We start from the raw sequence: 12,760 nt of genomic DNA, 5'->3' as shown, positions 1-12,760 counted from the left end.
CCCATGCAACGTCAAGATGTTATATTATCCAGATCCGTCGTCGCCGTTCTATCTTACGACAGAGAGATAAGATTATAGAGCGGGATGTTTGTTATTATAGGAAAAATTGTAAGAGGAAAGCTTGAACAGTGAAGCTAGGCTTTTGCCACTCGTATGCTGAATAAGCGTGAGCATGGTTGCAGTACATCAGAAGAGGAATCATGAAAAGCTTTCAGAAGTTCTAGATTTATCTGGAGGGACACGAGTTGGCTGTACTTTCCAATCATAAAGCTCTTGGCTTTCTACAGGGTTGTATGTAACTAAACCAATGATTCATGGGTTGTGTGCTGACGCACGCTGGTACCACCACACCATGCAGCATAGAGGTTACGAGAGTACGGATAGAGGCCAACGATACGACTCGCTGGAAACCCGCTGCCACCGCCCTCTTAGCCGCCAGTACTTACGATCGCCGCCGCGGACCGTAGGGCCAGTTTTAGCCAGTTAGTTCGAGCCTTTTTTGCCAGTTAGTTCAAGTCCATACGCCGTGGGGTTCCAGTGTGTCACCGAGACGGAGCCGCAGACTTAGCCGCTAGTACATAGAAAGGCAGCACATACCAGCATTATAGTGAACATAGCGCTCCTCCACTTCAACAGTATTGAGGCTACGTGGACTATTCAGAAGAGAGCTTGTACACAGCACATGGAAACTTACAGTTAGGTAGCTCTTTGTTTATGAATAAAGGCCTCAGTTATTAATTACGTGTAGTTTGTGTTGTAGAACGAGGATACTGGCCATCAACCAACATCCTCTCCTTGCTTCCCATGGTACAGCTCTACAGAGACAACGAGACGACATAAAAGCGGCTTAAGGAAAGCAACAGGTTGGTCCACTTTTTACATAAATTTAATTGTACCATCAGATATATTAAGAGCAGCTAAAATAGCATCACTGATGCACTATCCCATTTACCCACTGTGGAAGAAGAGGATGTTGATGAAGAAGGAAATGAAAAATTTCGAGTCTTATGTATGAAGGGAGTGGAAGGAGAAAAGGGTTTTCGAGCTGTCAGCAGAGACAAGCTAAGAGTATAAAATTAGGACTCAGTACTGAAAGTAATAAAGACAAATTTTGACAGTAAATACTATGAAAAAATACTGAGGTATTTTAAGATTTATAAGAGAGTTCTGTGTAGCAGAAAGGACGGAAGTAGTGAACTAATGGGTCTATGTTATCCAGAGAAGTCTGTTGAGTACCTTGAGGACTACATACACCAAGGTTATGGATCTTACGGAGCACAAAGCATCAAGCTCTTAGGTGAATAAGTGCATGTAAATAACGGCTAGAAAGGTGAATTAACAGCTGGCCAAATGCAATAAATGCCAGTAGATGCTACATTACACTGTGGCTCAAGAGGGAGAAATACAGAGTTCAATCCCTAATAGGGCAGGAGAATTGTTAGCCATGAATAATTTTGGACTTACATATTCGTAATGGCAGATGTATTTTCAAAATGTATCAGGCTGAATCCGATACAGAAAGGAATTAGTGAAACTCTGATATACAAAATGGAGAAGGATTACCTTCCTAAAGTGTTAAAACCATAGACGTTTTTGTTTGGCAACTAACCACGGTTCGTTTCAAATATGTGGAATGATTTTATGAACAAACAAGGCATGAGATACATTACAATGTCAGTTTACCACCCAGACAGCAACCCTTCTAACCGCTTCATGCAGGAAAATGGGATCTTGTACAAGACCTATGTGTACACAAGCATTACTGAGTGAAGTGGTGCAGTTGATAGCACACTGGACTCACATTTGGGAGTATGATGGTTCAAACCCGCATCCAACCATCCTGACCTAGATCTTCTGTGTTCTTCCTAAATTGTTTCAGGAAAATGCTGGGATGGTTCCTTTGAAAGAACATGTCGACTTCCTTCCCCATTCTTCCCTAATCCTATGGGACTGATCATATTGCTGATTGGTTCCCTTCCCAAAAATCAGCCAACCAAACGAACCAACACCAGCATCAAGCATTCAGAATAGGCTGAGTTGATTAATTCATTAGAGGATGTCTTAAATAGTGTAGAGAGCACCGCCACAGGCGCTAACCATGTGATGTGATGATGGGCTTTTGTTGTGGTCTTCAGTCCAAAGATTGGTTTGACGCAGCTCACCTTGCTATTCTATCCTGTCCAAGACTCTTCATCTGGGAATAACTACTGCAATCTACATCCTTCTGGATCTGATTACTGTATTCATTTTTTGGTCTCTCTCTACATTTTAATCCTCTCCACACATTTCCCTCCAATAATAGACTGGTTATCTCTTGATGCCTTAGAATGTGTCCTCTCAACTGATCCCTTCTTTTAGTCAAGTCTTCCCAGTTCTATTTAGTATCTTATTGTTACTTACACGATCTACCCATCTACCCTTCAGTATTCTTCAGCAGCACCAGATTTCAAAAAGTTCTATTCTCTTCTTATCTAGACTGTTTATTGTCCATGTTTCACTATCACACATTCCAGTCAAACACTTTTAGGAAAGACTTCCTAACAATCTATATTCGATGTTAACAAATTTGGTTTTGTTGCCCTTGCCAGTCTACATTTTTAATCTTCTTTACTTCGACCATCAGCAGTTATTTCAATAGCAAACTTCACCCACCACTTTAAGTGCTTCCATTCTTAATGTAATTCCCTCAGCATCACTTGATATAATTTGACTACATTCCAATATTCTTCTTTTCTTTTGTTGGTGTTCACCTATATCGACCTTTCAAGACACTGTCCATTCTGTTCAACTCCTCTCCTAGGTCCTTTTATATCTCTAACAGAATTACAATGTCATCAAAAAACCTCAAAGTTTTTATTTCTCCTCAATGAACTTTAATTCCTTAATCAAATTTATATTTGGTTTTTTTTAATACTTGTTCAGTGTACAGATTGAATAACATTGGCGATAGACTACAACCCTGTCTCGCTTGCTTCTCAACCATGGATTCCCTTTCATGCCTCTCGAGTCATATAACTGCCATCTGGTTTCTGTACAGGTTGTAAATAACCTTTCACTCCATGTATTTTACACCAGCTATCTTCAGGATTTCAAGCAGAGTACTCCAGTCAACACTGTCAAAAGTTTTCTCTAAGTCTATAAATGCTATAAATGTAGTTTTGCTTTTACTTATCCTATCTTCTAAGATAAGTGATAGAGTCAGTATTGCCTTCTGTGTTTCTACATTTCTCCAGAATCCAAAGTGATCTTCCCAAAGGTCAGTTTCTACCTGTTTTTTCAGTCTTTTGTAAACAGTTTGTTTTAGTATTTTGCAGCCATGACTTATGAAACTGTTAGTTCAGTAATATTCAGTCCTGTCAGGAAGTGGTATATTTATGGTGATTCTGATGCAAAGATCATGTTAGATTAAAAATTCCAGGTTGTGAACCAAGGTTCTAATTTCACAGTATGCCCCAACCAAAAATTTATCTATACTAAGAAATCTAATTCTCATTTAAAACTTTAAAACCCAATAAATTTTATTATTTTTAAATAAATGCTACCAGGCCTCATCTGTCGATAGAAAAAAAAACAAATTCTCACTTAAAAACAAGAATGTAATAAATTTTTCTGTTTATAAATAAGATCTGTCAAATGTTGCCTATCTATACCGTCAATTGATTTCTACATAAGTAAAACCAAAACATAACGAATATCAAAGCTGTACTACTTTAAAACTTACAAAATTACAGTAAAAGGAAATGTGGACTAAGTTTTAATGATTTTAAAAGTTATTGTGAAGAAAATGATTATTCAAATGTAGCTACACAAGATCAGATGAAATCTATTGATTATTTCAATAAGAAAGAAATGAAGAAGAGAGAGCTAAAATTTAAAAACATAAGAGAACTTCGATTAATTTGTAAAACAGAAAATGTAAAGAATTGTTCCATACTTAATAAAGAAAAGATGGTGTACTCAACGACAAACGTGGGCGCACGAATGGCAAAACGTCATTTTTTCGGATGAATCCAGGTTCTGTTTGCAGCATCATCATGGTCGCATCCGTGTTTGACGACATCGCAGTGATCGAAAATTGGAAGCGTGTATTCATCATTGCCATACTGGCGTATCACGTGGCGTGATGATACGGGATGCCATTGGTTACACGTCTCGGTCACCTCTTGTTCACACTGACGGCACTTTGAACAGTGGACGTTACATTTCAGATGTGTTATGACCCGTGGCTCTACCCTTCATTCAATCCCTGCGAAACCCTACATTTCAGCAGCATAATGCACGACCGCATGTTGCAGGTCCTGTACGGGCCTTTCTGGATACAGAAAATGTACGACTGCTGCCCTGGCCAACACATTCTCCAGATCCGTCACCAATTGAAGACGTCTGGTCTGTGGTGGCCTAGCAACTGGCTCGTCACAATACGCCAGTCACTACTCTTGATGAACTGTGGTATCGTGTTGAAGCTGCATAGGCAGCTGTACCTGTACTCGCCATCCAAGCTCTGTTTGACTCAATGCCCAGTTGTATCAAGGCCGTTATTACGGCCAGAGGTGGTTGTTCTGGGTACTGATTTCTCAGGATCTGTGCACCCAAATTGCGTGAAAATGTGATCACATGTTAGTTATAGTATAATATGTTTGTCCAATGAATACCCGTTTATCATCTGCATTTCTTCTTGGTGTAGCAATTTTAATGACCAGTAGTATATTATCCCCAGATAACGAAACTGTTGTATATCCGTTATCGATGTAAATGTTGAAAGTGTATGCTCACCAAAATTTGATGTTATTCCTCATCAAACGCCACGCTAGTAATGGTAGGTCTGTCCTGCGGCGACATGTGAAAATACGACATACGCAAACTGACAAGAAATCACTGGAGTCATTCCGCGATTATCACTTTACCCTAATGCGAATTGTTACGTGCATACCGAGTTACGTAATACGGCATCCAATACTGTTCCTAGGAACTGCACAGATGCGACGCGGCTTCCGACGCTGATACGAATGTAGAAGAGAACTGGGGCCTTACTCTAGCTCGCAGCACTCTTATTTATGTAGCCGCGGTGGGGACCGCCGATGGCGCAGCCGACAGAATTTGCTTTCCTAACTAGCCGCTCGGGCTAGAAAAGCACCAGCAAGCTACTAAATAATTAATTGGTTCATTCGCTGAAGGCCAATGAAACTATCAATTTAATTGTCCAATCAGCACACAGGTAAGTATCTGTAATAAATTTCTGATGAGGCTAATCTAAATACTTTTGGCGAAAGAATCATATTAGTTGCACTGCACTCAATACATGAGCTCTGAACTCGCCCTTTGGAGAGACGCTACAGCTGTAGTTTTATAGCTACCTTTTGGGAACTTCTCATACCTTTGTTATTATAGCATATCTCCATTCTATCTAAATCTGAACATCCTAGCTTTATTTAATCACTTACTTAATCTATCTTGCATCCATGCTCTTCGGACACAAAAACAGAGAATCATGAATTACAACAAAAATATTACTTTGTGAGATTCAGCATGCTTTTTCCATTAAATTACAATGAAAAAGGAATCTGAACATAAATTTTTAAGTTTCTAGCTCCTTCCTGTTGCGCCAATGATTTTTACTCAAAACATCCAAATTTCGAAAAATGTTAAAGTTACTGCACTGAAACTTAACACATTATTATTTTACCATCATTCCTGACATGATATTAACTTTTCAGATTATTTACTTTACTTTCAAGGTATTGTGCAACATTTGTGACATCATAGCTAGTTACAGTGGACTAGGCTGGCACACAATTGAAAGCATATGAATTCTATATGGCGTCAGTAGGCTTGTTCCCTACATCACCCTCTATTTAATTTTTTTGAATGTAAGTGAAAAAAAATTAATTACAGAAGGGGAAGCAAGAGAACAGCTTAACTCCCGATTGTAAAGAACATAAATAAGTATAAATATATATCCCTTTAAAAGGTCAAAAATTGACTTTGAAAATTATGAACATTCATTAAGGGTACCTTTTGTAATTTACGCAGATTTCGAATGTTTCTTAAAGTATATTAACACTTTGCAATCAAATCCAGAAAAATCTTATGTTTATAAATATCAGAAACATTTACTAATTTCATTCTCTTATTATGTTAAATGTGCAAATAGAAATTATAAGAATCCTGTTATGTATACTAGTAAATATGCAGCAAAAAACAATAATGACAAGAGAAGTTAAAATTAATTTCAAACATTCAAGAACTTGTCAATTTTTGAAAAGAAATTTCTGAACGAGAAAAAGAACAATAGTCATTGTCATTTTACAGGGAATTATCAAGGAGCTGTGCTTGAAGGTTGTAATCTTAATTACCAAAACCCTAAATTAATTCCAGTTATGTTCATAATTTAATAAATAATGGCATTCATAAGTTTATCAAACTATTAGCTACGGATAATGAAGATACGGATGCTATTCCAAATAATGAATAAAATAAATTTCTTCTATTAAATATGTTGAAGATGGATTAACATTAAGATTTTTAGATACATTCAAGTACAGATAACTTCTCTTCTAATCCTACAACAGAAAAATTCAGAAAAAACAGCAAAATATTTTGCAGGTGATCAATTCGATTTCATAAGAAAAAAAAAGAGTATAGAAGGATTACAAGAAACTAAATTATCTAAAAAATTATGATCTTTTTGATGATGTAATTAAAGATAATATTGTTGATGAAGATTATAATCAAGTAAAAACAAATTGCAAAAAATTCAATATTAAAAATTTATAGGAATATGCAAAATAATATAATAAATCTATTGTTTTAATTTTAGGAGTTACTTTTGTTTAATGTCTTATAAACCCAACCCCATCTTTATATTTCACAGTATGAAGATATCTTACGATTCTACATTTAAGTTGCTGTTGTTGTTGTGGTCTTCAGCCCTGAGGCTGGTTTGATGCAGCTCTCCATGCTACTCTATCCTGTGCAAGCTTCTTCATCTCCCAGTACCTACTGCAGCCTACATTCTTCTGAATCTGCTTAGTGTATTCATCTCTTGGTCTCCGTATACGATTTTTACCCTCCACACTGCCCTCCAGTACAAAATTAGTGATCCCTTGATGCCTCAGAACATGTCCTACCAACCGATCCCTTCTTCTAGTCAAGTTGTGCCACAAACTTCTCTTCTCCCCAATTCTACTCAATACCTCCTCATTAGTTATGTGATCTACCCATCTAATCTTCAGCATTCTTCTGTAGCACCACATTTCGAAAGCTTCTATTCTCTTCTTGTCCAAACTATTTATCGTCCATGTTTCACTTCAATACATGGCTACACTCCATTTTCAGAAACGACTTCCTGACACTTATATATATATATATATATATACTCGATCTTAACAAATTTCTCTTCTACAGAAATGCTTTCCTTGCCATTGCCAGTCTACATTTTATATCCTCTCTACTTCCAACATCATCAGTTATTTTGCTCCCCATATAGCAAAACTCTTTTAACTACTTTAAGTGTCTCATTTCCTAATCTAATTCCCTCAGCAACACCCGATTTAATTCGACTACATTCCATTATCCTCGTTTTTGCTTTTATTCATCTTATACCCTCCTTTCAAGACACTGTCCATCCTGTTCAACTGCTCTTCCAAGTCCTTTGCTGTCTCTGACAGAATTACAATGTCATCGGAAAACCTCAAAGTTTCTATTTCTTCTCCATGGATTTTAATACCTACTCCGAACTTTTCTTTTGTTTCCTTTACTGCTTGCTCAATATGCAGATTGAATAGCATCGGGGAGAGGCTACAACCCTGTCTCACTCCCTTCCCAAACACTGCTTCCCTTTCATGACCCTCGACTCTTATAACTGCCATCTGCTTTCTGTACAAATTGTAAATAGCCTTTTTCTCCCTGTATTTTACCCCTGCCACCTTCAGAATTTGAAAGAGAGTATTCCAGTCAACATTGTCAAAAGCTTTCTCTAAGTCTACAAATGCAAGAAATGTAGGTTTGCCTTTCCTTAATCTTTCTTCTAAGATAAGTCGTAGGGTCAGTATTGCCTCATGTATTCCAACATTTCTACGGAATCCAAACTGATCTTTGACAAAGTTAGCTTCTACCAGTTTTTCCATTCATCTGTAAAGAATTTGTGTTAGTATTTTGCAGCTGTGACTTATTAAACTGATTGTTCGGTAATTTTCACATCTGTCAACACCTGTTTTCTTTGGGATTGGAATTACTATATTCTTCTTGAAGTCTGAGGGAGTTTCGCCTGTCTCATACATCTAGCTCACCAGATGGTAGAGTTTTATTAGGCATGGCTCTCCCAAGGCTGTCAGTAGTTCTAATGGAATGTTGTCTACTCCCGGTGCCTTGTTTCGACTTAGTTCTTTCAGTGCTCTGTCAAACTCTTCACTCACTATCATATCTCCCATTTCATCTTCATCTACATCCTCTTCCATTTCCATAATATTGTCCTCAAGAACATCGCCCTTGTATAGACCCTCTATATACTCCTTCCACCTTTCTGCTTTCCCTTCTTTGCTTAGAACTGGGTTTCCATCTGAGCTCTTGATATTCATGCAAGTGGTTCTCTTTTCTCTAAAGGTCTCTTTAATTTTCTTGTAGGCAGTATCCATCTTACCCCTCGTGAGATAAGCCTCTAGATCCTTACATTTGTCCTCTAGCCGTCCCTGCTTAGCCATTTTGCACTTCCTGTCGATCTCATTTTTGAGACGTTTGTAAACCTTTTTTCCTGCTTTACTTGCTGCACTTTTGTATTTTCTCCTTTCATCAATTAAATTCAGTATCTCTTCTGTTACCCAAGGTTTTCTACTAGCCCTCTTCTTTTTACCTACTTGATCCTCTGCTGCCTTCACTATTTCATTCCTCATAGCTACCCATTCTTCTTCTGCTGTATTTCTTTCCCCCATTCCTGTCAATTGTTCCCTTATGGTCTCCCTGAAACTCTGTACAACCTCTGGTTCTTTGAGTTTATCCAGGTCCCATCTCCTTAAATTCCCACCTATTTGTAGTTCCTTCAGTTTTAAGCTACAGTTCGTAACCAATGGATTGTGGTCAGAGTCCACAACAGCCCCTGGAAATGTCTTACAATTTAAAACCTGGTTCCTAAATCTCTGTCTTACCATTATACAATCTATCTGAAACCTTCAGCTATCTTCAGGGTTCTTCCATGTATACAACCGCCTTTCATGATTCTTGAATCAAGTGTTAGCTATGATTAAGTTATACTCTGCGCTAAATTCTACCAGGCAGCTTCCTCTTTCATTTCTTAGCCCCAATCCATATTCACCTACTACGTTTCCTTCTCTTCCTTTCCCTACTGTCGAATTCCAGTCACCCATGACTATTGAATTTTCGTCTCCCTTCACTACCTGAATAATTTCTTTTATCTCATCATACATTTCATCAATTTTTTCGTCATCTGCAGAGCTAGTTGGCATATAAACTTGTACTACTGTAGCAGGCGTGGGCTTCGTGTCTATCTTGGCCACAATAATGCGTTCACTATGCTATTTGTAGTAGCTTCACGCACTCCTATTTTTTTATTCATTATTAAACCTACTCCTGCACTACCCCTATTTGATTCTGTATTTATAACCCTGTATTCACCTGACCAAACGTCTTGTTTCTCCCGCCACCGAACTTCACTAATTCCCACTATATCTAAATTTAACCTATCCATTTCCTTTTTTAAATTTTCTAACCTACCTTACCGATTAAGGTATCTGACATTCCACACTCCGATCTGTAGAACGCCAGTTTTCTTTCTCTTCATAACGACGTCCTCTTGAGTAGTCCCCGCCCGGAGATATGAATGCGGACTAGTTTACCTCCGGAATATTTTACCCAAGAGGACGCCATCATCATACAGTCATACAGTGAAGCTGCATGCCCTCGGGAAAAATTACGGCTGTAGTTTCCCCTTGCTTTCAGCCATTCCCAGTGCCACAAGAGCAAGGCCATTTTGGTTAGTGTTACAGGGCCAGATCAGTCAATCATCCAGACTGTTTCCCCTGCAACTACTGAAAAGGCTGCTGCCCCTCTTCAGGAACCACATGTTTGTCTGGCCTCTCAACAGATACCCCTCTGTTGTGGTTGCACCTATGGTACAGCTATCTATATCGTTAAGGCACACAAGCCTCCCCACCAATGACAAGGTCCATGGTTCGTGGGTGGGGGGGGGATTTAAGTTATGAAAAGATTATTACATTATTTTGTTTCTTGAGAAAGGAATTCAAGGTGATATTTCTCAAAGTATTAAAAAGACATTCTAAGTCAAATAATAGTTATATTTTAAGCCAGGAAAACAATCCAATTATGTTACACATTTACAAGCAAATTTTACATGATTGTGCAGTATTTTAGTTCTTACCATTTAAATATTTCAGTTGGTAAGAAGCATAATGTTTTACTTCTGACCAAAAAATACATAAAATGCTATATTTTACATATCGATTTAGAATATCCAAAGAAATTATGTGATTTACATAAAGATTTACCATTAGCATCAAAAATATAAAATACATGACTAATATTGTCAAATAATAAAGAAAACAATTTTTTCATTATAGAAATTTCAAATGATGTTTAAATCTTGATTTAATACTATCGAAAATTCATAGAATCTTATCCTTTGATGAGCAGATTGGTTGATGCAATACTTTGATTTTAATACAGAAATGAGAAAAAAGGCAGCTAACGATTTTGAAAAAGATTTCTGTAAGTTAATGAATAATTCAGTATTTGGAAGACAATGGACTATATTAGAAATATCCAAAATATTAAAATAATAATGGATCTAAGAAAAAATATAAATTATATTTCAAAACCAAATTAGAACATGCTACCATACTTTTAGAAAATCTAGTTGCTGTTCATATGAAGAAAACAAAAATAATTGCAATGAACCAATTTATAATGGAAAGAGTATTCTAGATATTTCGGAAAGAAAAATCTAAAATTTTCACTATAATGTAATGAAACAAAAATAGAGTGAAAATACTGATTTGTTATACACTCATGGAAATTGAAATAAGAACACCGTGAATTCATTGTCCCAGGAAGGGGAAACTTTATTGACACATTCCTGGGGTCAGATACATCACATGATCACACTGACAGAACCACAGGCACATAGACACAGGCAACAGAGCATGCACAATGTCGGCACTAGTACAGTGTATATCCACCTTTCGCAGCAATGCAGGCTGCTATTCTCCCATGGAGACGATCGTAGAGATGCTGGATGTAGTCCTGTGGAACGGCTTGCCATGCCATTTCCACCTGGCGCCTCAGTTGGACCAGCGTTCGTGCTGGACGTGCAGACCGCGTGAGACGACGCTTCATCCAGTCCCAAACATGCTCAATGGGGGACAGATCCGGAGATCTTGCTGGCCAGGGTAGTTGACTTACACCTTCTAGAGCACGTTGGGTGGCACGGGATACATGCGGACGTGCATTGTCCTGTTGGAACAGCAAGTTCCCTTGCCGGTCTAGGAATGGTAGAACGATGGGTTCGATGATGGTTTGGATGTACCGTGCACTATTCAGTGTCCCCTCGACGATCACCAGTGGTGTACGGCCAGTGTAGGAGATCGCTCCCCACACCATGATGCCGGGTGTTGGCCCTGTCTGCCTCGGTCGTATGCAGTCCTGATTGTGGCGCTCACCTGCACGGCGCCAAACACGCATACGACCATCATTGGCACCAAGGCAGAAGCGACTCTCATCGCTGAAGACGACACGTCTCCATTCGTCCCTCCATTCACGCCTGTCGCGACACCACTGGAGGCGGGCTGCACGATGTTGGGGCGTGAGCGGAAGACGGCCTAACGGTGTGCGGGACCGTAGCCCAGCTTCATGGAGACGGTTGCGAATGGTCCTCGCCGATACCCCAGGAGCAACAGTGTCCCTAATTTGCTGGGAAGTGGCGGTGCGGTCCCCTACGGCACTGCGTAGGATCCTATGGTCTTGGCGTGCATCCGTGCGTCGCTGCGGTCCGGTCCCAGGTCGACGGGCACGTGCACCTTCCGCCGACCACTAGCGACAACATCGATGTACTGTGGAGACCTCACGCCCCACGTGTTGAGCAATTCGGCGGTACGTCCACCCGGCCTCCCGCATGCCCACTATACGCCCTCGCTCAAAGTCCGTCAACTGCACATACGGTTCACGTCCACGCTGTCGCGGCATGCTACCAGTGTTAAAGATTGCGATGGAGCTCCGTATGCCACGGCAAACTGGCTGACACTGACGGCGGCGGTGCACAAATGCTGCGCAGCTAGCGCCATTCGACGGCCAACACCGCGGTTCCTGGTGTGTCCGCTGTGCCGTGCGTGTGATCATTGCTTGTACAGCCCTCTCGCAGTGTCCGGAGCAAGTATGGTGGGTCTGACACACCGGTGTCAATGTGTTCTTTTTTCCATTTCCAGGAGTGTATGTATAGTGCTTCTTTTATTTATGAGAAAAGAACCAAAGATTTTTATAAATCACGTAATAGGGGAGAGAGTGTGGCAGATATGAAAGTCGAGTTGGGATGGAAATAATTAAAGGAAAGACGTTTTTCCTCACGGCGACATCTATTTACGAAATTTCAGTCACGAACTTTCTCTTCCGAATGCGAAAATATTTTGTTAAGCCCAATCTACATAGGTAGCAATGATCATCAAAATAAAATAAGAGAAATCAGAGCTCGAACAGAAAGATTTAGGTGTTCGCTTTTCCCGCGCGCTGTTCGGGAGTG

Source organism: Schistocerca cancellata, chromosome 4, assembly GCF_023864275.1.
Source record: "Schistocerca cancellata isolate TAMUIC-IGC-003103 chromosome 4, iqSchCanc2.1, whole genome shotgun sequence".
Classification (NCBI taxonomy): domain Eukaryota; kingdom Metazoa; phylum Arthropoda; class Insecta; order Orthoptera; family Acrididae; genus Schistocerca; species Schistocerca cancellata.
This window is presented reverse-complemented; position numbering follows the sequence as displayed.